This window comes from Balaenoptera physalus (assembly GCF_965194825.1).
Source record: "Balaenoptera physalus genome assembly, chromosome: 18".
NCBI classification, from domain to species: domain Eukaryota; kingdom Metazoa; phylum Chordata; class Mammalia; order Artiodactyla; family Balaenopteridae; genus Balaenoptera; species Balaenoptera physalus.
This window is the reverse complement of record NC_138899.1, coordinates 39036647-39061563: the sequence shown is the minus strand read 5'-3', so window position 1 is coordinate 39061563 and position 24917 is coordinate 39036647. Positions and strand designations below refer to the sequence as shown.

The window sequence follows — 24917 nt, the reverse complement described above, 5'->3', positions numbered from 1 at the left end:
AATAGATGAAAGTAGCAAAGGACGAGCATATAAAAAAAGATATGAACAGAGATGACCAAACTCATTTATACTTCTAAAGTACATGCTATCCTCACAAGTTTCTTTTACATTCTTTGAACTTTTAAATGAAATAAACTTACTTCTAAAGGAATAAGTAGCTTGATATCATTTCCATTCTTCATTCATATTTCTGAGAGAATAAGTTTCACAAGAAATAAAATCAAATTCTCTTTGTACAGAAGGAAACTAATAACATTCTTAATTTTTATCAATGTTAAAAAGTGGATTTTAGACTCAACTCATGACCAACTGATTTTATTCAGTATTTCTAAACAGTTTTAAGCTAGGAAACAAATACCCCAAGAATGTCCTAAAGTTAAAAATATTAAATTTCTGATACTTTTAAAGTGATAAAAACGTTTATAAAAATAATATATTTATTGGTATTATTGATTTTCACTTTTTGAGTACTTATATGACCCTGTTATATTTCTGAGTACTTGATATCCTTTACTCATTTACAAAATGATAGGTGAAGAGTAGCTTTTATAATTACCCACATTTTACAAAAGATTAAACTAAGATTTAGGAAGAAAAGCTTCCCAGAAGTCACATAGCTAATAAGTTCAACACACAGCTAAGTCTGTCTCAACTAATCTTATTTTCCAACTTGTAGAGCTGATAAGCTATTTTTTGTAATCACCATACTCAAATAAAAGTGGGAGATTTGATGTTTGAACTAAGGTTCAAATGTGCAGGTGTTGTGCTTCTATTGATCACATTGGTTAGAATAAAACAGCAAAATAATTTCAAAACTGTGTAAACCATTGAAAATTTGTGCCATAAAATTTTAAGAATTATGTTCCTGAAAATTATTTCACTGGACACAAAAGAACAAGAATAGAAGCTATGTTGTGCTGCTGGTAATCCAAGTTTTAGTTTCTTACTGTGAACAAAACAAGGGTACAGAAATCCCAAAATGGGAAAAGCCATGTCTTGTTCCCTGGCTGGCATGGTCTGAGAATGCTCTTGGTACAACATTCTAAGTACCTAGGAGAGAATGCCAATCCCCTTGGTTTAATTAGGAACAGAGTTTGGCTGTGACTGAAAGACAGAGAGAAGGCAACGTGGGATCTAAGAAGTAGGAGGAACAGACAGGGTCGTGTACTCCTAGTGGGATAGAGGGGACAGGGGAGTCCCCCTTGGTGACAGTGAATCCCAGGTACCCTGCCCAAGAGATTAATCTTCCAGAGACAGCTAAGAGCCATTCCAAAAACATGGATGCATTTGATATATTAAGCTTTTTAAGCTTTTACTTCCTACTCTCCTGGTTTTAATTTCTATCAACACAGGTGACTACTCTGCAGGAAGCTTGTAAAACTTCAGTTATTGTCAGGAAGATTTTTCAGCTTATTTATTATGCCTCCAGGTTCGTGTACAAAATTAATGTATGTTTCTCCTGTATTTTATCATTTGTAATATAAATATTTATTATTTGAAATAATGCTGAGAAATTGTTCCCATTGTCCCCAGAAACAGTTAGAACCAAAAAAGTAGGCAAGTCAGATTTTTCTGTAGAATGTCTTTATTTTCAGAATTCCTTGAAGTATTTGTAAAAGATTCAAAACATTTAGTTTTATGTAAAACCACACTCTATCAATTACTGAAATATGGACAACATAGCAATAATTAAGAGAAATATTTATTTTAAAAATCTAATTTGCTATATCAGTAAGCTCACACTAAAAGATTATACTAAGGGTTTTTTAATTGCTTATAATAAATTCATAAGCCATTCAATATCCTCCTAATTTAACTCAAATGAAAAAAAGATATAAAGTTCTCAAAATTTATGTCAAAATGCATATCATCTAGATGTGTACATGAAACAGTATTTTATACTGAGTTAGAATGGCAATCAAATATGTTCAAGACTGAATTTTTCAATGTATTGAGTCAGCCCTAAATGTCACTATTTTGTATTTGAAAGGAATTTGACAATTAGCTGTGAGTCTAAGATGTCTAGTTTTTCCGTTTCTTTTTTTTTTTTCTCTTTTTAAGAAGATAACTACCAATTTTTAGAGACCAATGATTATCTCTGTTTGGTTTCCAAATGGGACTAATGATGTGCTCAATCTAATTACTCATAACTTAACTTTGACTGAAACAAAGTTAGCTTTCCTAAAAGAGAGGTTAGTTTTCTACAAAGTTCCTTTTTTCTATTCATTTGCCATGTGACTATACTTTTAATTATCAGGTTTATTATGCTCTTTTTGTGTCTGATGGAAAATATCATGTATGCTATTAGAAAGTGATAAAATGATCAGTCCTTTAATTATCAGTCTATCTGGTTCTTTCCGGCCACCTACCTCTGGGCATTTCTATAGTTCCTATGTGAACCTTAAGGCTGTTTTTGTTGTTTGTTTGGTTTTTGTTTTGGCGTTTTGGTTGTTGTTTTACTGTTAAATATAACAACTACATTTGGACAGAGATGTTTTTAATAGTCACACATCATTTATGAAACCCCCCTGCATTTTAGTGGCCTTTATCCGGACTTGTTTTCCACAGCTCCCCAAACTGTCTGGTTTGTTTATGGAAGTTTCTGACAATTATAAGTGTACACACATACATATATATAGTAAGTGCACATGATTTAGAAATCCATTGTATAAAGCATATATATTTCTTGAAGTATTGATATATTTTAAAAGCGAATTTACAAATGATTTTCTTGCAACAAAAATATTATCTGACTTCTAAAAAGTCATTTATTCCAAAAACTTTCAAATTCTGGTCCCTATACTGAGCTTTGAATAACAGTTTAAATTTAAGAAATAAGGGGGTAGGGAACAGATTGAATTGATTTATCTCCTCATTCTACAGTATGTTTATTTTTAATATATGTTATCATTATATCATTTTAAGGAACTATAATAACAAAAGTTTACTCTCACAGTTTAATCTCTTATTCTATCTGAGGGTATCTACACAAGATGTTTTTTCTTCATCATAAGCAGCCCCCCAATGGACACACATATTATAAACTAAACCTAATGTTAGTAGACTTGAAATAGACTTAGGAACATCACATCCAATTATAAATGAAGATTAAGAGGGAACCAATATAGTATGAAGTAGGGACTTTCATTACTTCATATACTGCCAAAAAGTCTGTCCCAGATGCAAAATTAGTCATGATACACTCTTAAGATATTTCACTCTTTAGTCTATCCATTATAATTACAAAATTAAATAACACTTTACAGGAAGTATTTTAATGATTGCTACTCATTATTAGAGAATAGCATAGGAAGAAAGAGGCTTTATTTACAAAAATAGTCGGATTAACCAAGATGGCAGAGTAGAAGGACGTGCTCTCACTCCCTCTTGCGAGAGCACCAGAATCAAAACTGGCTGCTGGACAATCATTGACAGGAAGAACCTGGACTTCACCAAGGAGGATACCCCACATCCAAGGACAGAGGAGAAGCCACAGTGAGACGGTAGGAGGGGCGCAATCAGAGTAAAATCAAATCCCATAACTGCTGGGTGGGTGACTCACAGACTGGCGAACATTTATACCACAGAAGTGCACCCACTGGAGTAAAGGTTCTGAGCCCCACGTCAGGCTTCCCAACCTGGGGGTCCGGCTACGGGAGAAGGAATTCCTAGAGAATCAGACTTTGAAGCCTAGTGGGAATTGATTGCAGGACTTTGACAGGACTGGGGGAAACAGAGACCCCACTCTTGGAGGGCACACACAAAGTAATGTGTGCATCAGGACCCAGGGGAAGGAGCAGTGACCCTGGGGGAGACTGAACCAGACCTACCTGCTGGTGTTGGGGGGTCTCCTGCAGAGGCGAGTGGTGGCTCTGTTTCACCGGGGGGATAAGGACACTGGCAGCCGAGGTTCTGGGAAGTTCTCCTTGCCGTGAGCCCTCCCAGAGTCTGCCATTAACCCCACCAAAGAGCACGGGTAGGCTCCAGTGTTGGGTTGCCTCAGGCAAAACAACCAACAGGGAGGGAACCCAGCCCCACCCATCAACAGTCAAGTGGATTAAGGTTTTACTGAGCTCTGACCGCCACAGCAACAGGGAGGGAACCCAGCCCCACCCATCAACAGTCAAGTGGATTAAGGTTTTACTGAGCTCTGACCACCACAGCAACAGTCAGCTCTACCACAGCAACAGGGAGGGAACCCAGCCCCACCCATCAACAGTCAAGTGGATTAAGGTTTTACTGAGCTCTGACCACCACAGCAACAGTCAGCTCTACCCACCACCAGAGCCTACCATCAAGCCTCTTAGATAGCCTCAACCACCAGAGGGCAGAGAGCAGAAGCAAGAAAAACTACAATCCTGCAGCCTGCGGACCAAAAACCACAGTTACAGAAAGATAGAGAAGATGAAAAGGCAGAGGGCTATATACCAGATGAAGGAACAAGAAAAAACCCCAGAAAAACAACTAAATGAAGTGGAGATAGGCAACCTTCCAGACAAAGAATTCAGAATAATGATAGTGAAGATGATCCAGGACCTCGGAATAAGAATGGAGGCAAAGATTGAGAAGATGCAAGAAATGATTAACAAAGACCTAGATGAATTAAAGAACAAACAAACAGAGATGACCAATACAATAACTGAAATGAAAACTACACTAGAAGGAATCAATAGCAGAATAACTGAGGCAGAAGAACGGATAAGTGACCTGGAAGACAGAATGGTGGAATTCACTGCTGCGGAACAGACTAAAGAAAAAAGAATGAAAAGAAATGAAGACAGCCTAAGAGACCTCTGGGACAACATTAAACGCAACAACATTCGCATTATAGGGGTCCCAGAAGGAGAAGAGAGAGAGAAAGGACCAGAGAAAATATTTGAAGAGATTATAGTCGAAAACTTCCCTAACATGGGAAAGGAGATAGCCACCCAAGTCCAGGAAGCGCAGAGAGTCCCATACAGAATAAACCCAAGGAGAAACACGCCGAGACACATAGTAATCAAAGTGGCAAAAATTAAAGACAAAGAAAAATTATTGAAAGCAGCAAGGGAAAAACGACAAATAACATACAAGGGAACTCCCATAAGGTTAACAGCTGATTTCTCAGCAGAAACTCTGCAAGCCAGAAGGGAGTGGCATGATATACTTAAAGTGATGAAAGGAAAGAACCTACAACCAAGATTACTCTACCCGGCAAGGATCTCATTTAGATTTGATGGAGAAATCAAAAGCTTTACAGACAAGCAAAAGCTAAGAGAATTCAGCACCACCAAACCAGCTCTACAACAAATGCTAAAGGAACTTCTCTAAGTGGGAAACACAAGAGAAGAAAAGGACCTACAAAAACAAACCCAAAACAATTAAGAAAATGGTCATAGGAACATACATATCGATAATTACCTTAAACGTGAATGGATTAAACGCCCCAACCAAAAGACATAGACTGGCTGAATGGATACAAAAACAGGACCCATATATATGCTGTCTACAAGAGACCCACTTTAGACCTAGGGACACATACAGACTGAAAGTGAGGGGATGGAAAAAGATATTCCATGCAAATGGAAATCAAAAGAAAGCTGGAGTAGCTATACTCATATCAGATAAAATAGACTTTAAAATAAAGAATGTTACAAGAGACAAGGAAGGACACTACATAATGATCCAGGGATCAATCCAAGAAGAAGATATAACAATTATAAATATATATGCACCCAACATAGGAGCACCTCAATACATAAGGCAACTGCTAACAGCTATAAAAGAGGAAATCGACAGAAACACAATAATAGTGGGGGACTTTAACACTTCACTTACACCAATGGACAGATCATCCAAAATGAAAATAAATAAGGAAACAGAAGCTTTAAATGACACAATAGACCAGATAGATTTAATTGATATATATAGGACATTCCATCCAAAAACAGATTACACATTCTTCTCAAGTGCGCACGGAACATTCTCCAGGATAGATCACATCTTGGGTCACAAATCAAGCCTCAGTAAATTTAAGAAAATTGAAATCATACCAAGCATCTTTTCTGACCACAACGCTATGAGATTAGAAATGAATTACAGGGAAAAAAACGTAAAAAAGACAAACACATGGAGGCTAAACAATACGTTACTAAATAACCAAAAGATCACTGAAGAAATCAAAGAGGAAATAAAAAAATACCTAGAGACAAATGACAATGAAAACACGACGACCCAAAACCTATGGGATGCAGCAAAAGCGGTTCTAAGAGGGAAGTTTATAGCTATACAAGCCTACCTAAAGAAACAAGAAAAATCTCAAGTAAACAATCTAACCTTACACCTAAAGAAACTAGAGAAAGAAGAACAAACAAAACCCAAAGTTAGCAGAAGGAAAGAAATCATAAAGATCAGAGCAGAAATAAATGAGATAGAAACAAAGAAAACAATAGCAAAGATCAATAAAACTAAAAGTTGGTTCTTTGAGAAGATAAACAAAATTGATAAGCCATTAGCCAGACTCATCAAGAAAAAGAGGGAGAGGACTCAAATCAATAAAATCAGAAATGAAAAAGGAGAAGTTACAACAGACACTGCAGAAATACAAAACATCCTAAGAGACTACTGTAAGCAACTTTATGCCAATAAAATGGACAACCTGGAAGAAATGGACAAATTCTTAGAAAGGTATAAGCTTCCAAGACTGAATCAGGAAGAAACAGAAAATATGAACAGACCAATCACAAGTAATGAAATTGAAACTGTGATTAAAAATCTTCCAACAAACAAAAGTCCAGGACCAGATGGCTTCACAGGTGAATTCTATCAAACATTTAGAGAAGAGCTAACACCCATCCTTCTCAAACTCTTCCAAAAAATTGCAGAGGAAGGAACACTCCCAAACTCATTCTATGAGGCCACCATCACCCTGATACCAAAACCAGACAAAGACACTACAAAAAAAGAAAATTACAGACCAATATCACTGATGAATATAGATGCAAAAACCCTCAACAAAATACTAGCAAACAGAATCCAACAACACATTAAAAGGATCATACACCACGATCAAGTGGGATTTATCCCAGGGATGCAAGGATTCTTCAATATACGCAAATAAATCAATGTGATACACCATATTAACAAATTGAAGAAGAAAAACCATATGATCATCTCAATAGATGCAGAAAAAGCTTTTGACAAAATTCAACACCCATTTATGATAAAAACTCTCCAGAAAGTGGGCATAGAGGGAACCTACCTCAACATAATAAAGGCCATATATGACAAACCCACAGCAAACATCATTCTCAATGGTGAAAAACTGAAAGCATTTCCTCTAAGATCAGGAACGAGACAAGGATGTCCACTCTCACCACTATTATTCAACATAGTTCTGGAAGTCCTAGCCACGGCAATCAGAGAAGAAAAAGAAATAAAAGGAATACAAATTGGAAAAGAGGAAGTAAAACTGTCACTGTTTGCGGATGACATGATACTATACATAGAGAATCCTAAAACTGCCACCAGAAAACTGCTAGAGCTAATTAATGAATATGGTAAAGTTGCAGGATACAAAATTAATGCACAGAAATCTCTTGCATTCCTATACACTAATGATGAAAAATCTGAAAGAGAAATTATGGAAACACTCCCATTTACCATTGCAACAAAAAGAATAAAATACCTAGGAATAAACCTACCTAGGGAGACAAAAGACCTGTATGCAGAAAACTATAAGACACTGATGAAAGTAATTAAAGATGATACCAACAGATGGAGAGATATACCATGTTCTTGGATTGGAAGAATCAACATTGTGAAAATGAGTATACTACCCAAAGCAATCTACAGATTCAATGCAATCCCTATCAAATTACCAATGGCATTTTTTACGGAGCTAGAACAAATCATCTTAAAATTTGTATGGAGACACAAAAGACCCCGAATAGCCAAAGCAGTCTTGAGGCAAAAAAATGGAGCTGGAGGAATCAGACTCCCTGACTTCAGACTATACTACAAAGCTACAGTAATCAAGACAATATGGTACTGGCACAAAAACAGAAACATAGATCAATGGAACAAGATAGAAAGCCCAGAGATTAACCCACGCACCTATGGTCAACTAATCTATGACAAAGGAGGCAAAGATATACAATGGAGAAAAGACAGTCTCTTCAATAAGTGGTGCTGGGAAAACTGGACAGCTACATGTAAAAGAATGAAATTAGAATACTCCCTAACACCATACACAAAAATAAACTCAAAATGGATTAGAGACCTAAATATAAGACTGGACACTATAAAACTCTTAGAGGAAAACATAGGAAGAACACTCTTTGACATAAATCACAGCAAGATCTTTTTTGATCCACCTCCTAGAGTAATGGAAATAAAAACAAAAATAAACAAGTGGGACCTAATGAAACTTCAAAGCTTTTGCACAGCAAAGGAAACCATAAACAAGACCAAAAGACAACCCTCAGAATGGGAGAAAATATTTGCAAATGAATCAACGGACAAAGGATTAATCTCCAAAATATATAAACAGCTCATTCAGCTCAATATCAAAGAAACAAACACCCCAATCCAAAAATGGGCAGAAGACCTAAATAGACATTTCTCCAAAGAAGACATACAGACGGCCACGAAGCACATGAAAAGCTGCTCAACATCACTAATTATTAGAGAAATGCAAATCAAAACTACAATGAGGTATCACCTCACTCCTGTTAGAATGGGCATCATCAGAAAATCTACAAACAACAAATGCTGGAGAGGGTGTGGAGAAAAGGGAACCCTCTTGCACTGTTGGTGGGAATGTAAACTGATACAGCCACTCTGGAGAACAATATGGAGGTTCCTTAAAAAACTAAAAATAGAATTACCATATGACCCAGCAATCCCACTACTGGGCATATACCCAGAGAAAACCGTAATTCAAAAAGACACATGCACCCGAATGTTCATTGCAGCACTATTTACAATAGCCAGGTCATGGAAGCAACCTAAATGCCCATCAACAGACGAATGGATAAAGAAGATGTGGTACATATATACAATGGAATATTACTCAGCCATAAAAAGGAACGAAATTGAGTCATTTGTTGAGACGTGGATGGATCTAGAGACTGTCATACAGAGTGAAGTAAGTCAGAAAGAGAAAAACAAATATCATATATTAATGCATGTATGTGGAACCTAGAGAAATGGTACAGATGAGCCAGTTTGCAGGGCAGAAGTTGAGACACAGATGTAGAGAATGGACATATGGACACCAAGGGGGGAAAACTGCGGTGAGGTGGGGATGGTGGTGTGCTGAATTGGGCGATTGGGATTGACATGTATACACTGATATGTATAAAATTGATGCCTAATAAGAACCTGCAGTATAAAAAAACAAACAAAACAACTAATACTAAACTTTCATTGGGTTATTTGTATGGAAATATGTTAATATAAATGTTTCAGACATTACATGAAATTCCTAAAAATCTTATATTTGTATTTGTATGGAAATATGTATGGAAATATGTTAATATAAATGTTTCAGACATTACATGAAAAAAAATAAAATAAAATAAAAAATAAAAAAATAGTCTCTTTAGAAGGCATCATACCTGTCACGAGTTCTCTATCCGACTAGTCTCAAGGGAAGGCAGATGGGTCTGCCTGTTCCCACGTGCAGGGGAGCTCTCACAGAGCTGACTGAGCCTCTGATAAATCTTCTCTATAGTCCCATTAGTTTTGATGAAGTTCATTGAGAAACTGAGAAGAGAAAAATGCCTTTGAAAAATGCCCCTATTCTGCAGTGTGGTGTTATCAGGGCCCTGATTTATTCCATAGAAGGGAAACGGTCTCAGAGGAAAAAATTAACTTTTTTCCTTTGATATAATTTATTTGCTTCATGCAAACATATGGTTAAAAGCCACACTATAGATTAAAAAGCTTTTCACAATACATTAATTAAATTATTTTAAAATATTCATACAAAATATCTTTCTTAAATAAAAAAAATTGTATCTTGCAATTGTTATGAACATATCATTACAAAGAACAAATTTTAAAAGAAATATGCTTAAAATATGTTTGGCAGTGGGCAGTAGATTGCAGGCTTCCATGGAGTCCAGATTGGAATCCAGTTTCTCTCACTTGATCAATATGTCATTTGGGAGATGTTTCTTGAATTATTTGTGCTTGAGTTTCCTTAGCATAAAGAGCAGAGGGATAAAATATTAGATTTATAGCATTTAAGGGATGATTAAATGAGCTATTTCATTTAAGGCTCTTGTTTTTCCTGACATATGATAACAGATAAATTAATGCTTTAGTTGTTGTCATTGTTGTTATTATTAGCATTGGCCAATAAATCTTCAAGTCAGTTATTTCTAACTGCATATGTCAACATCTAATTTAAAAGAAAAGGTGTATTTTGAGGTGGTCACCTAGCAATAAATATTATTTTACAAATTATTTGTGGGATGTTCTTCCTCCTTTCTGTACTTAGCGAATACTAAAGAAGTGCCCCTTTGGAAAGAGGTGGACACAGGAGGAAGAGATTGAGCAGCAAGTGTTTCCTGTTCAAAAACTTCACACAGGAGGTTGGAGGAAATTTGAAAAACTAAGGCAAGCAGAGTCACAGACATCTCATCATGTGGGAACATCCTTTTGCTTTCCCTGCTGAGTCACTTCCTCAGAACTAAGATCTCTATGGAAAAGTGGTAAGAAGAGCCCTCAGGAGGGGAAATTGATTTGGTGAAATGAAGGGACTTTATTATTTGAGTTTATTTCAAATCGATGGTTTTCCATTTTGAGGGTTTGGGTAAGTGTGCTTGGCTGGTAGTAAACCTAGGCAAAGACAGGACTAGATGGACTTTTCTGCACAACTCTGTACCTTTTATCACTTTGTCTTCAGACTACCTTCTCCCTCCCCCACTCCCACTTTAAAACGTAAAGTAACCCTCATTTCCCTCAAACATTCCTTGTGTGCTTCTTGTGGTTGGCATCGCAGATCCAATGGATCATTTTGTTTCCTTGCCTACAAACTCCTTTTCAGGCAATCATTTTCAATTAAACTATGATACTGTCAATATGTACATTTTAAAATGTCTTCCAGAGACAATATGCACATTTCTAATTCTCAAACACTAGGAATGAATTTAGCTAGGTAGTAGGTGATGATTTCATTCTATCAGTGAAAGTGAAGGATGAAGAAGGTATTTCAAGGTCTTTTACATAGTAATATATTTCTGCTTCCTTCATAGCTATTTAGTCCTGCCCTATATCCAGAATGTTTTTACATAAGGGTCAGATGATAAATCTAAAAAGAAATACTGTAGCAGGCATCATTACATAACGAGATTAAAACTGAATTTTATAGGGAGAAATAAAATAATACCTTAAGTCCAAGCCCAAAGAGAATGCGATCTATTTGAAGCGTGGAGGATGGACTGTGGCAGGATGTAAGAAACATAAAACCAGGATAGAAATGGAGTGGGTGTCTCTGGTAATCTAGGCCGTTGGTTCTGAATTCTGTCTGAAATTATCAGAATTACCTGGGGAACTTATTAAAAATACCGATTCCCAAGCCTCAACCCCTAAAGATTTGGTTGATAAGATCTGGAAATAACTATTTTTAGCCACATCCCTGGTGATTTTATATAGTCTCTTCCACACTGATCCTTGGACCATCATTTGGAACTCAATAACCTAGAAGAAGAGGGAAGATCAGTGAAGGGATATATTTAAAAACAGGGTTTTTTTTAGCTTTATAAATTGGATTAAGGTCATTTATTCTAAAAACATCTCTTTGGGACCATTAATTTGGATGCAATTGTCACTTATTTAATTCCTATTATGAGGTAAATATTACTATGTTTAATATTTTATTATTAGACATAGTAACTGAACTGTACATTATATATTTTAATAAGGTATAAATAACAACATAACTCTAAAGGAAAGCATAATTTCATATATTGTTTCGAATATATAATAAATAATTCAGTTTCAAAGGGAAGTGATATAATTTCAAAGGGAAAATACTTTTTAAAGGAAGAAATCCATCTAAGCCTAATTTGGCCTCCAATGTTAAGACCCAATGTGCTTATATATATTCAAGCTTCAACAATACTTCCAATGTGTGAATATATTACATGGAAATATTCCAGAGAGCATCAAAATTTTTTTCTGGAAAGATTTCCTAAGTTTATAACCGTAGAAAGAGCAATTCTCTAAAACTTTTTATAGCAGCAATATCTATGACAAGAGCTGGAATGGCTAGATATATTTCAAAGTATAAATTCAGTGTTATTACATTGAGTATTGTACAGCCATTATTGTAATATTATTAAAAGCGTGAAAACCTTTGGAAATATTTAAGATATAATTTTAAGTTAAAAATAATGAACAAGTTCTACCTGTCAAGATAATAGATCTGCAAATACATTTATGTCTGAGCACAAAGATGTAAAGAAAAAGCAAGAGTTCAAACATTACTCAGGATAAAATAGTGAGATCATGAGTGGTTTAGAGATATTTATTTTTTAAAACATTAATTATGTTTAATTTATCAACTTAGAATATGTGTTAATAAATGATTTTTTAAATTTTATGTATATAAACACTGTATTAATTTGGCTTAGAAATTATTTTCAGTTGTTAGCATTTGTGGCATAATTGAAAACACTCACAATCTTCTCTGAATTTCCTGAGGAGTTGTGAGCACAGAATAGAGAGAAAGAGGAATAAATAACTTCTCTTCACTCATTCAGCATAAAGTTACTAACCTTATACTATGTTCAGGCCATGCAGTGGAATTTGAATAAGAATCCTCATTTGTGCATGCAGGTAATGTCCACTTTTGTTTCCATGTTCCTCATTTTGTCTAATGCAATTTGTGTGACCAAAGCCCAGGACCTATGCACCTCTGAGTACATGGCTTGTGCCTAAGGCTAACGTTTGTATTCAGGTGTCTTTCCTAAAGTGTATAGTAGCCAATTTGAGAGTGGTTGGGCCATTATGAATATATCAATTTTATGCCATTAAAGGCATATATATCACTGCTTTGAAAACAACTGGCAAGTGAAAAATGCTTCTGGTCTTATGTGATTGTACACAAAGACAAGGCTTCTAATCAAAGCTTATTTCGCCATTCATATTGGCATCCATCATAAAATACAACTATATTTATTATGTATATATTGCAAAAATACAAATAAAATAGGCACATTTTATTAAAGTTAGAATAATTCCCAATCAGCATTAGATATAATATGTTGATTTTGGAATAAGAGAATGAAACAGAACCATAATAATATGGAACAAAATAATGAAAAGTGCTCCAAAAATCCTTTGTTTCTGTTTACATTCTCCACAGCAGTTAGAATTGCTAGAGCCTATTCAAAGTTACTGGAAAGTAAAAACCACTATTCCACTATAGTGGAATTTCTTTTAAGTACTAGCTACCCACTGGGAAAAGAACTGTATCACACTTCTTTTCTATGCAAACAATTTGAGAAAAAAGAAATCAGCTAGTGCACAATCTGTAAAATTGTTAGTTTATTGTTTTGTGGGGTGAGGAGGGTGTGTAATTACATATTGTTTTGTATTATATTGCCATCCAGGAAATATGCTAACGCTGTATTTCCAGTCCTTGCAACGAACTCCAGTCCCTTTTACCCCATTGGCTACCATATTTTTACTTAAATATCTCATTGGTATCCCAGGGTCAGCATGCTCAAACCAGAATTTTTTTTAAAGCTGATGGAGGTCATTTTTCCTTTTCTGGGCCTCCCTCTTCTCATCTCAAAAACAGGGATAATAATACTGGCCCTACTTATACAATGCAATTGCTAAAAGAATAAAATTATTTATATATATATATATGTATATACATATATATATGACAATAAAAGTTGCAGAAACATAGAAAATGCTATACCACTCCAGGTAGTGTAACTATTTTTCTCCTTCATTTGACTTATAAATAATGAAAGGGAACAAAAACAACAACAAAAATCCATGCTCTTGTAAAATCTCAAACTTCATTTCCAATGCCTCTGAGTGGTTCTACAGTTCTCTCATCTTTAGATTTGCCTCCTCCTCCCTAGTCTATACAGGGCCCCCATCCTGGTGTAAACTCCTGTCTGGTTTAAGTAGAGAGGACCCTAGGAAACTGATGAGGTCCATCCCCTGCCTCCCTCTAGTCTTGCATCTTTAGGTCACCTGCTACAGCCCAAGTCTTGAAGACTTCCTCTTGCCCCTCCCTGGGACACCAGGTTTGGGGGGATGTCAGCCTTGAGTGAGTCCTACCGTCAAATTGAAACTCCAGGGGACACCTCTAGGACAGAATTGAAAAGAAGTTATAACATGCACTGAACATGTCTTGGTCTGGCTCTCTAACTACGTTTAAAACAGAATTTTCTATACCTTCTCCCATACATCAACCCCATATTCTCCTTACAACAAACGACCCCTCCTGACTTCATTGTTGCTGTCCAAAGCAACCTGGGCACCTGGACTTATCCTGAAATAAAACTCCTTCATACTCGAATGCAGCAATCAAACCTAGTCAATTCCCTTTTACCTATATATCTCCTTATATGCCAACAATGTAACAGGATATCACTTACCTACCTGCCTTTCATCTAGCCAATGCCGAATACGTATAATGTGCCTGAACCCCTTTCTTTCGGAGCTTGCCGTTACTTAATTCATCTTAATTATAGGCTAGTCAGAGACTATCTTCTAGCAAGGTGAATTCTCAAACTTTAGCAGGCGTCTTAATCACCAGGAGGGCTCATTAAAACACAGGTTGCTGGTTCAAAGTTTCTGAACCAGGAGGTTTGATGTTGGGCCTAGAATTTGCCTTTCTAACAAGTTCCTATCTGAGGCTGATGGTGCTGGTCCTTGGAAGTACACTTTGAGAAACATTGTTCTAACACACTGTTCTAAACTCCTCTTCTAGGATTTCAGAGCTGTCCGTAACCAAGGCCACCCTATTCATTTTATTACACTTGGTGAATACTTCTCTTGTCAGATAGATGTGGATTTACAGTGAAGTTAGACATCAGCTTCAAGGCCCCTCATTTGCACAGGTCTCCTTGAAGACAAAGTAATTAATTTGTATTCCCTTTTTTCTTAAAGAGAGCCCTAAAATGTATAAGTTTCAAGTCACACAAAGTCAGGATCTTCTCCTATTGCTAGGCATCTGGGATTTTTCACTGACTTATGAGCATGTTAAATTTCTTTTCATTTCTGTACCCTGTCTGATCTGTTCCCCAGTTTGTAAGTCTTCCAGCCTTTGCTCTGCACTTGTTTCTCTCCCACAGCAAATTCCACCCATCCTTGACTACCAAGACCACTTCTTTATTTACTAGACTAATGTAGCTCTCGTTTTATCAGTTGTCTCCTGCTTTGCGCTGCTACTTGTTCTTTACATGTGTTTCTCTCTAAATAGAATGAATGTAAAATCCTTTTGGATGTTACTTTGCCAAATTATATATCTAGCAATTAGCTAATTGGTGTTAGGGAAATGTGAAGAATAAGTTAATGAAGTTAATTAAAATAACTATGACAATAGCAGCTGATATGTATTGAAGACTTACTTACTGGCAAGCACTGTGCTAAGGGTTTTATACATATTATTTTATTCTAACGTCAAATTTTCCCTAAACTAAGCTACTACTATTGTTGCTATGATTGTTGTTGTTTTAAGATAAAACTGAGGTATAGAAAGGTTAAATAACTTCCTCAAAATCCCTCAGCTAATACAGAGTAAGGATTCAAACTCCAAACTAAGGGATCCCAAAACCTTAACTCTTAATCAGCTAAACCGGAAGCTGTAATCCATTATGTTGAGGTGCAGTGGGTGTGGGGTGGCCCTTTCAACCATTATTCTTCTCTCTGTTGCCTACAAAGCCTGCAAGGCAGGATGCTAACCTCACACTGGGTCATAGCACAACAGCACCATGGAAAAGGGCACTATACCAACTCCGAACAGGACAGGTACACTGGAAGACAGGAGAATGGCATTGAAGCATATCAGAAATGTCATTTTTTATGGCTTCCAGACTGATGAAATACTAGTTAACTGATTGTGATGATTGCTATTATTTTGATGAGTGTCCTATTAGACTTAGAACTGCATAATAACAGATTGTGCTGGCTATTTACAATACTCTTTCCCTTACAAGTATATGCATTGGCCAATTTGTGACAACACTTGACTCACTCAGAGATTTCCTCTCCACCATGACAGATAAACCCCAGTGAACATTAACATTTCTTCTGGACTTTATACCAATTTAAAGAAAAGTAATTCAAACTCAGATCAGTTGCCTTTGGCAGGAGGTAGAAACTAATGGGTAAAGTCACCTGTGGGGCTATTTGAGTTATATTTTTCTGAACCAGAAAGATTAAATACTTAGTTCTTACTCCCTGCCAGTTACCCTTCTATGGATTCAAAGAAAATTCACAGACATTGTAGTATTCACCATAATATTCATGTGACTTAGAGAGAGGTGACTGATACAATTTCCTACATCAATATAAAACCAAAGAAAAAGGAAGTTGAGACATATGCACAACATGTAGGCAAAAACAACTTCTGACTCAGCTTAATATATTGTCACATTGTTTTCTTATATCATTTTTTACAGCTCATTTTAATCTATGGTAAAATAATGTCAAATGTTTACTTACACAATTGTCTTTCACAGTACTTATTAGGCACATGCTGTATTCAATGTAACCATGAGGAAACAGAAAAATCTGCATCCATATCCTACATTTGCAGTCTAAAGTCTATTAGACCAGAATATTATTAAAAATTTAATCCAGAATTTTATCATTTATTAAGTGGTTTTTTTTTCACCTTACATAATAGGGATACTAAAATAATTACTAGTTTTCTAAAACAAAAGCATTTTATTCTTATTTTGGGAGATGGAAGTTTTGCTAAAATGCTTTCACTAGATATCTGTTAAATTAATACCTTAGAAGCGACTGTACTACTAATGAGTATTTTGGTGTGTTAATAATTAAATGCCTTGTGCAGTACCAACCCATCGCAGATACACAAGAGACTGTCCCCATATAAAACATCACTAGACCATTGGCATAAAATCTGAGACATTTCATTTTCAATCAGGCAAGCCTCTAAAAGACTGATCAAATGAAAGTTACACAGAAAAGTAGAAGCTCCAACAGATTAAAAATGGCTGGAGAGCTGAATGTTGTTGGCTGCTCTTCACAAAATTATCCTGCAAAACTGTTTTGCTCTTGATAGATTTAGATTACCCGTTCCTTGAAAATTTGGTTTGGTGGTTACTAATATCACCAACCCCCTACTCTAAAAGAATAAAGTGCCTAACTCTGAATTTATCTTTCTTTTACTCAAGAAAAATAGCATGGCAACTCTTCTTTAAAGTTTTATGACGAGAACATATTTCAGTTCAATTATCAACTAAACCATGAAACTAAGGATAAAAACAGGACCTTGCTTGGAGTAGAGCATTCTATGCTGAGCAGTAAGTCCCTCCCTCTCTCCCTTCCTTCCTTCCCTCTCTTCCATCCTTCTTTTCTTTCTTTTTGCAAGTTTGAAATCACCCTATTGCTTATATAGTTTTTTATAAGCATTAAATCTTGAAAGAATTAACAGAGTCTTTGAATAGTGATTCCATTGGTAATTGTTGAACAGAATATTAAACTATGAAAAATTAAATTTAACCCTTTTTTAAAGTTATAAAATACATTATTACCCAGTATAAATATTAGCAAGTGAATATTGAAAGCCATCAACAAAGTGTAATTCATACACAGAATTTACATAGCACCTGGCTCTGTTAGAGCCCAATAACTCTAATCTCTCTAATAGTATTTTTAATAATACTTGTATGATTGATGTCTATGAAATTTAGTGAGATTTAGGCTATAATCACATCAGCAAAACCATGTTTAAATATTCGGTAGCATGTTTACATGCATGTGCATGTGTGCTTCTGAGAGAAAGAAAAAGAATGAGAATAAACCTGGCCTTTGGGTTTTCTATAATGAACTACATTATTTTTCAAGGTACAACAAGCAAGTTATTACCAACAGTATTTAATTACTTTTTCTAATTTATTATTGATGGAAGAAGGAAAGAAAAAAGCAAAACAAACAGTGAGACCTCAACATTTCTCCTGCTGAATGAACACTGATAAGAAAATTCTGAATCATTGTTTCACCCAGTTTATATTATTCATGGACTAATGAACAGGAAGACTACAAATAAATTGAATGGTTAGTGAATCACATTGTTTTCCACCTCATGAACAGCAAAGACAGCCTCTGATTCATCCAGCTCCTACCCCCATCATTGTGATGCCCCTACACTCCCCTCCTCCAACCAACTAAATCAAATGGTTAACACTGAAGCACTCAATAATTGACAAATATTTCCCTTTTTTGTGTATAGAAAGATTAAAGAGTCACACTGTTGAGAAAATTCTAAGTATTATATCATGAAAGGCCCAGAAGATCAATTGTAGAGAACCTATGTGTAAATTGGCTGGCATTAGACATAATGGCAAAAAGCACACACTTCCCAGACCTGCAGGAGATAATTAGGCCCAATTACTAGGTGAAGTCACTGTATTCATTTGAAAACCAGACAATGTGTCGAAGTGTGTGTGTGTGTGTGTGTGTGTGTGTGTGTGTGTGTATGTGTATGCCATAAAATTGTAACATAAAATTATAGCTGTGATCACATAAGTATTCTTTTTTATTAATAAGAAAAGTGATACACGGTCACTATAAAAAATTTAGCATATCTAGGTGAATGTATTGGAAAAGCGTAAATCACCCATGAAATGACCACTCAGAAATAAGCAATATGAAAATTATATTGTAGTTTTTCTAGGATTTTTCCTAAGCATATGTTTGTAATACACACACACACACACAGACACACACACACAGATGCACACACATTTCTTTCTGCTAAAATATGGATCATTCTTTTGTATCCTATTTTTGTTTAGCAAACTACAACATAACATTTTTTCCAATAGCGTTAAATGTTAAGTAAAAAAAATCACAATTTCATTCTATGGATATGCCATACATATATATTTAACCATTTATCTATCTGTGATGACCACTATGGCTAATTCTTTCTCCACATCTCTGATTTTTTTCATTGATATAAAAGTATCAGTGATCTTTGGAAGTAGATCAAGGTTTTGATTTTTATATACTACAAACATAAGAAAACTTAGTTTGAAAATATATCCTTGAAACCCACATGTTGACCACAAAGCCTATGATTTGTGCATAGACTGAGCCTGCTCACTTATAATCCCTCGGCTATTAGACTCACTTATCCCTGATGGGTTGTCCTTGGATGAGTTCTACCCATAGCTGATGAATAAAGAAAAAAAATCAGAGGTTAAATAGGAGAAATAAAATGTTCAGTATGAAAGCAATTTTGAATTGGAGAAAAATAGGTTTAACATAAGACTATTGATCTTAACTATGAAAAAAGCTAAGGTGGCCAAGAGAGAAAGGGCCATGAGGGTGAAAGACAGACACTAGGAGGGAAAGGGCTGCCATTGTGAGGTGAGCATCCCCTGGATCCCATGCTCTTGTTCTCATTCTCAGTGTGTAACCAACACTCTGGCCATCAGCCCATATCAACTCTGCTGACTTGCTCCTCAGAAACAGTTCTGTATCTTTCATACTTGAAGCCTTAAAACCCAGATCATAAAAGAGATTTTCCTGTTCAAATTTAAAACGAGTCAGAACTGCACAACTTCTTTTGCCTTCTTTGAACCTAGGCAAGTTACTCTTTTCCACCAAAAGAAGCATCACTTTCTATAACTTCCAACATACACATCCTTCTAGAATATTATTCCCAGCCAGATGTTCTGGGCCTGACTAATAACATTGTCTCACATTGATGTCCTCTGTGAAAACAAAGAACTGGCAGTTTGTAGGGGTAGAAACAACCATGGGCAGCTCATGCACAGTCCCGTGCTAGACCTTTAATCTCTCTTTCCTTGCAAAATGTCCTTTCTAGGTTGATTGTGTCCTCTAGAACTTTAATTTGCTTGCTTAAAAAAAAAAAAAAAAAAAAAAAAAAGGGATATCCTCAAACTTTTCCCTCAGAACATTCTCTCTGTTGCTCTGCTTACCTGGAGTCTGGATTTCCTTTGAAAAAAATCACTGCTTTTATATCAGTGCTACCAGGTACCATAATTACATCTACTCAGCTTCCTTTCCCATTTCCTTTAACAAAGTTCTGAGTTATAAGCACCCTACCCAAAATATCCATTCCCGCCTCTCCCACACACATAACCAACCCTCCAGCAGGTGACCTATTTCTGTACCACAAGCAGCCAACTCCTTTAAAGGTCTCTTGTGAAGAAGTGGCTCAATTAGTTTTGAACTGTGTTTTTGATCTTACCTCTCTCCTGCTTCTTGCAGCTTTCCCTTAAGAACGCTGTATTCTCCCTCCTGAAATCCATTGCCTCCATCCACCGTTAATTTACATGTAGATGTTTTAAACCATCTTTTGTTGTCAAAGATCTCTTCTGAGCCTAGTTTCTCTTCAAAAAGCAGTCCCATCTCTCCTTCCCTTAGTTACTACAATTCTCGAATTAACTGGCTAGCTTTATGTTCTTTTTACTATAAGATAACCATTGCCTCCTACCCTACAGTGAATTTGTAATTGTCAATGCCCAAAATCAATTAGTGGTCTTACAAAGTGAGTTTTGGTCTCCATCAAGTTCCCTTGATATCATTGAAGTATTTAACAATGGGATACTCTTTATTTGTTGAGATTTTCTTCTAGAGTTTCCATGGCATTATTCACTTCTGGCTTTTCATTTACAACTTTTTTCTGCTTTCTACATGGCCCCTCCTTTGTGAATAACCCCTTAAATGTTATTTGGATTTGGTCTTCACTCTCTTGTATTCTCTCTCCCCCTATTCTCCTTGGACAGGCACATTGGTCGCCATGGCTCTACTGTTATCTAAACATAGGCATCTGTCAAAACTGCAGATATTTGGGTTGATATTAAAAATATAACCTGAATTTTAAGATTGGAATATAGATACAGAAGAATATTAAACAATTTAGAAAAATCATACTCTGTTATTCCTTTCTTTCTATTGCTTCCCCTCTTTACTTCTGATATTTGGTTAATGGTGTCACCAGCCACCCCATTACTCAACTTAGAAATCATCAAATCCTATTTGAATTATCCTTCTCTGTTTCTATGTCTTTCCACAACTCATTTCTAATCTACTTTTATCACCACCATCACAATTACAGATACATAGAACAGATTAAATACATTGATCAGACTCAAGAGGCTTAAAAACTTTGATGGTTCTGTTAAAAGTGTTCAGTCTACATCTGCTATTCAGATCCTTTACATTTTGGTCCCAAACTCTTCTTCTACTCTCTATTCCTGCATAATTGTTCCTTTTATTCCACCCAAGCAGAATGAATCTCTATTTCATCTCTGCTCCCATGGCACATTGGTCACTCCAGTACTTACAACTCTCCACTCCTGTTTCATTACGTTCTTACCAGGTCTGTTCTAGTTAGAACTTCCTGAAAGTGGCAGCCATATCATTCATCTCTGTGATTCTCACACCAGCACAGCTCCAGGTAAGTATTTCTGACTCAATAAATGTTTTAAAAAATAATTTCAGTAATTAAAATCATTCTGATATCTACAAGAATATGCTGCCTCTAGATGATGTTAATTCAATAGCAAAACATGCTTTAGTGTAGTTTTAAGTTTATTAACATTTAGTGTATGTCTTTTCTTTGGAAGAATTCTAAGAATGTTGTTGAGCATCGGCATGACATTTTACAATATGCCGCCCATGCTATTAAGTGAAAAGTCTGAATATTTCCCCATGGTAGAGATAAAGAAAATAAGACTCATAGAGGTTAAGTTACTTCTCATTGTCACAAAGCCAGTGGGTGACACAGTAAGGATTAAAAACACTTACTTTGAATTTCCATTCATTAACATATACACTCCATGAAGCATTCATTCAACAGTAGCTTCCCATCTCTTTATGAGGACAAATGAGATAATGTCTGTAAGACAATTTAAGCTACTCAGGAAAAGCAAGCTATATAATTTGAGATGAATTTGATAAATTGGATCCACAAATAAGTAGATTGGCTCAAAGCCTCGATGAGAGGAAGTTATTGTGTCATTTCCCCAATCATCTTGCCAATTTACCTCAAGCTTTACAATCCTACAAGTCTTCTATAGAGCTCAGCAAATGAACTTCTTGAAAATGAGTTTTGGTCTCAACTCAGTAAATTTTATTTGTACTTTCCCCATATTCTCTCCAATAATTCACTGACCCATTACACCACCGAAACTACTACGCATCCAAACCAGAATACAAGCACATTTGACTTGTTTCATGGCTAATGTTTTAGCAGTAGTCTCATATAACAATATTGATTTGATATAAAAGCATTTTCTCTTTCATATTATTACATTTATGTGTAGGTTCCACATGATAATTCACCGTATAAGCCTCCAAGGGTGTACTCTTTGCACAGCAGTCTTTTTCAGTAATAGCACCTACTACATAGGACCCAAGGGCACCCATTAAGTGCTCAATGATATTTTCTACAAGACATTTTTTTGTCCTCTGAGAGCATTTCTAGCACTCTCAGAAGGGCAATACAATCAGTGCAACCTCCAATAGTTCTGAATTTAACAATGTGAATGCTATTGAAATAGCCATAGTATACAAAGAAGAAGCTGCTGATACTGGGCAAATGTGAATCAGGAGCGAGCCAGACAAAGCTGGCCATGTCCTGTCTTCCTCTGTTTAGAAAAATAGAATGATTTCATTTAGGGCAGAACCGTGATCTGTTGGACAGAAATAGAGTAGAATTCAATTTGATTTCATAAGCAAAACCTGCTCCAAGAAAAGTGGCTCTGTATAAACCAAAAATGCAATTTAAACAACACAATACATTTTAGATATCTGAATGTTCATTCGGCTTTACTATAAATGAAGTTTCACTTTAAGTGAATTATACTGTCACTTTTGGGAATCTAAATAAATCTTGCTCTCTAAGAAATTTACAGACATTGATATTCCCTTACAGTTTAAAATATCCCTGTTTACAAAGATAAGGCAGATGGGTACCAGCAGATGGGCACCGTGAGGGGAAAAGGAGAGGTACCCACCTGTTACTGTGCATGTGCCCATGATCCCAGGTTTACTGAGGAGACAGTTCTATTTTTACATTTTTTGTTTCAATTCTGAAGGGGGATTATGAAGGATAAATCATAGTTAAAACATTTTTACTGTATTAGTATTTTTAGAACTTAAATGTATCCCAAATGTAAAATAATGCCTGTCTTCAACAACTTCTCACAGAACAAGAATTACAAAATCTTCAGGAATTTAAGAAAATTCTTGCTTTGAACAGTCTATGAATAATTAAAACTATAGTGCATACGAGTTTATCAGTAGTGAAGTAGGGACAGAAATGTTAAAAGTTTTTGCTGTGCACAGAGAAAATTACAAATCCAATAATCTCAGACTGATACTCCAGAAAGTACGTATTAATTTAGAAGTAATGGTGTAGGTGAGAGAAAATTACAACTTCAAAGACCCACAGATACACAACTCAGCTGAATTTAAGAATATTTTAACCTAGATATATTTACATACCTTCATTTGATTAGTAGTAATCCAACTCTTTACTGTTACTGTTTATTTTTTTGATCTTACCAAATTTTGTTTGATTTGAAGCAATTCACCTATCACTAACATGCAGTATGTTTTGTGTGTCACCATTCTGTAGACATTGCCTTGTGATAGTCAAAATGGCTAACAAATCCATTCAGCGAACATGGACTAATTGCTAATTATGTGCAAAGTATGTTTGAAAAAAACAAAAGTTATGTTGGTAAATAACATCTTCGGGGTTTCAAATGAACCTGCAATTTAGTTAGAAAAAGAGTTATAAATGGGTAAAATTAATTAAGAATGAGAGATTCATATTGCATTTCAAGAGGAACACAAATAAAATATGTGGCATGACAATAAATGGTATGGCCAAATAATGAGTTACTTAATAAACTGAACATATTCTCACATGAGATTCCCCAGTGAATCGATAAACTAGGAGTCACCTTATCTCAGTAGTAGCAAATATATGTCCCCTCACTTGGCCTCTCTGATTAATTGGGGGTGGCTTTCAGAAGGGTTGTTTTCTTGAGCCACAACCAGGTTTAGTTACAGTGATTACTCTGATTGGTTAGCACTGTGCCTATGAGTACAAGGAGGGAAGAGATAGTATTCACAGTATTATTTGCCATCTCTCTCCTAGACCCCTCCTTCTTTTCATTCTCCATATGTTTTCAAGCTCCATACACAGTCTTCCAAACACCTCAGCACTCTCTCATCCCTTACTTCGGCATTGTAATGCTCCCTGTTCTATTCTCTCTGCCTCTAAACTCAATAATGCATCCTGATAACTAAATGTTCTTTCTGAAATTTAAATATGAGCATGTCACCCCCTCCCCCTAAATTGAAACGGTTATAAAGTTTGAACTTCACTTATTTGGCAAATAAGAACATTCCTGATCTCATGACTTCACAAGTATCTAGTCTCATGACAACCATCCTCACCTGCCTTGCCTGTTTCTCACTTTTCCCTTACGTAGTCCTAAGCTGAGTACTGCTCCTTGAACAGCCCCATTATTCTTGACATATGTTTTCTCCTCTTCTTGAAATGCCCTCCCTCACAAAGTTCACATGAGAATCTTCTCTTTTTCAAAATGTCAGTTCAAATAATTGCCTGTGAGGCCTTTCCCAACACCTTCTTTCAGGCAGTAGGTCCTTTCTTTTTGCTATCTATATATTTCCATTGTAATGTTTACTTTTTGTGGCTC

General features: G+C 35.8%; 1 protein-coding gene and 1 pseudogene across 6 annotated transcripts in view; one reads left to right on the top strand and one right to left on the bottom strand.

Moving 5' to 3' along the window:
- Positions 1-24917, bottom strand: part of PCDH9 (protocadherin 9) — a 973394-nt gene that overhangs the window by 732002 nt on the left and 216475 nt on the right. The gene's annotated exons all lie outside the window — the stretch shown is intronic.
- Positions 1-24917, top strand: part of LOC309647471 (TSSK6-activating co-chaperone protein pseudogene) — a 205860-nt pseudogene that overhangs the window by 170021 nt on the left and 10922 nt on the right. The window lies entirely within an intron of this gene.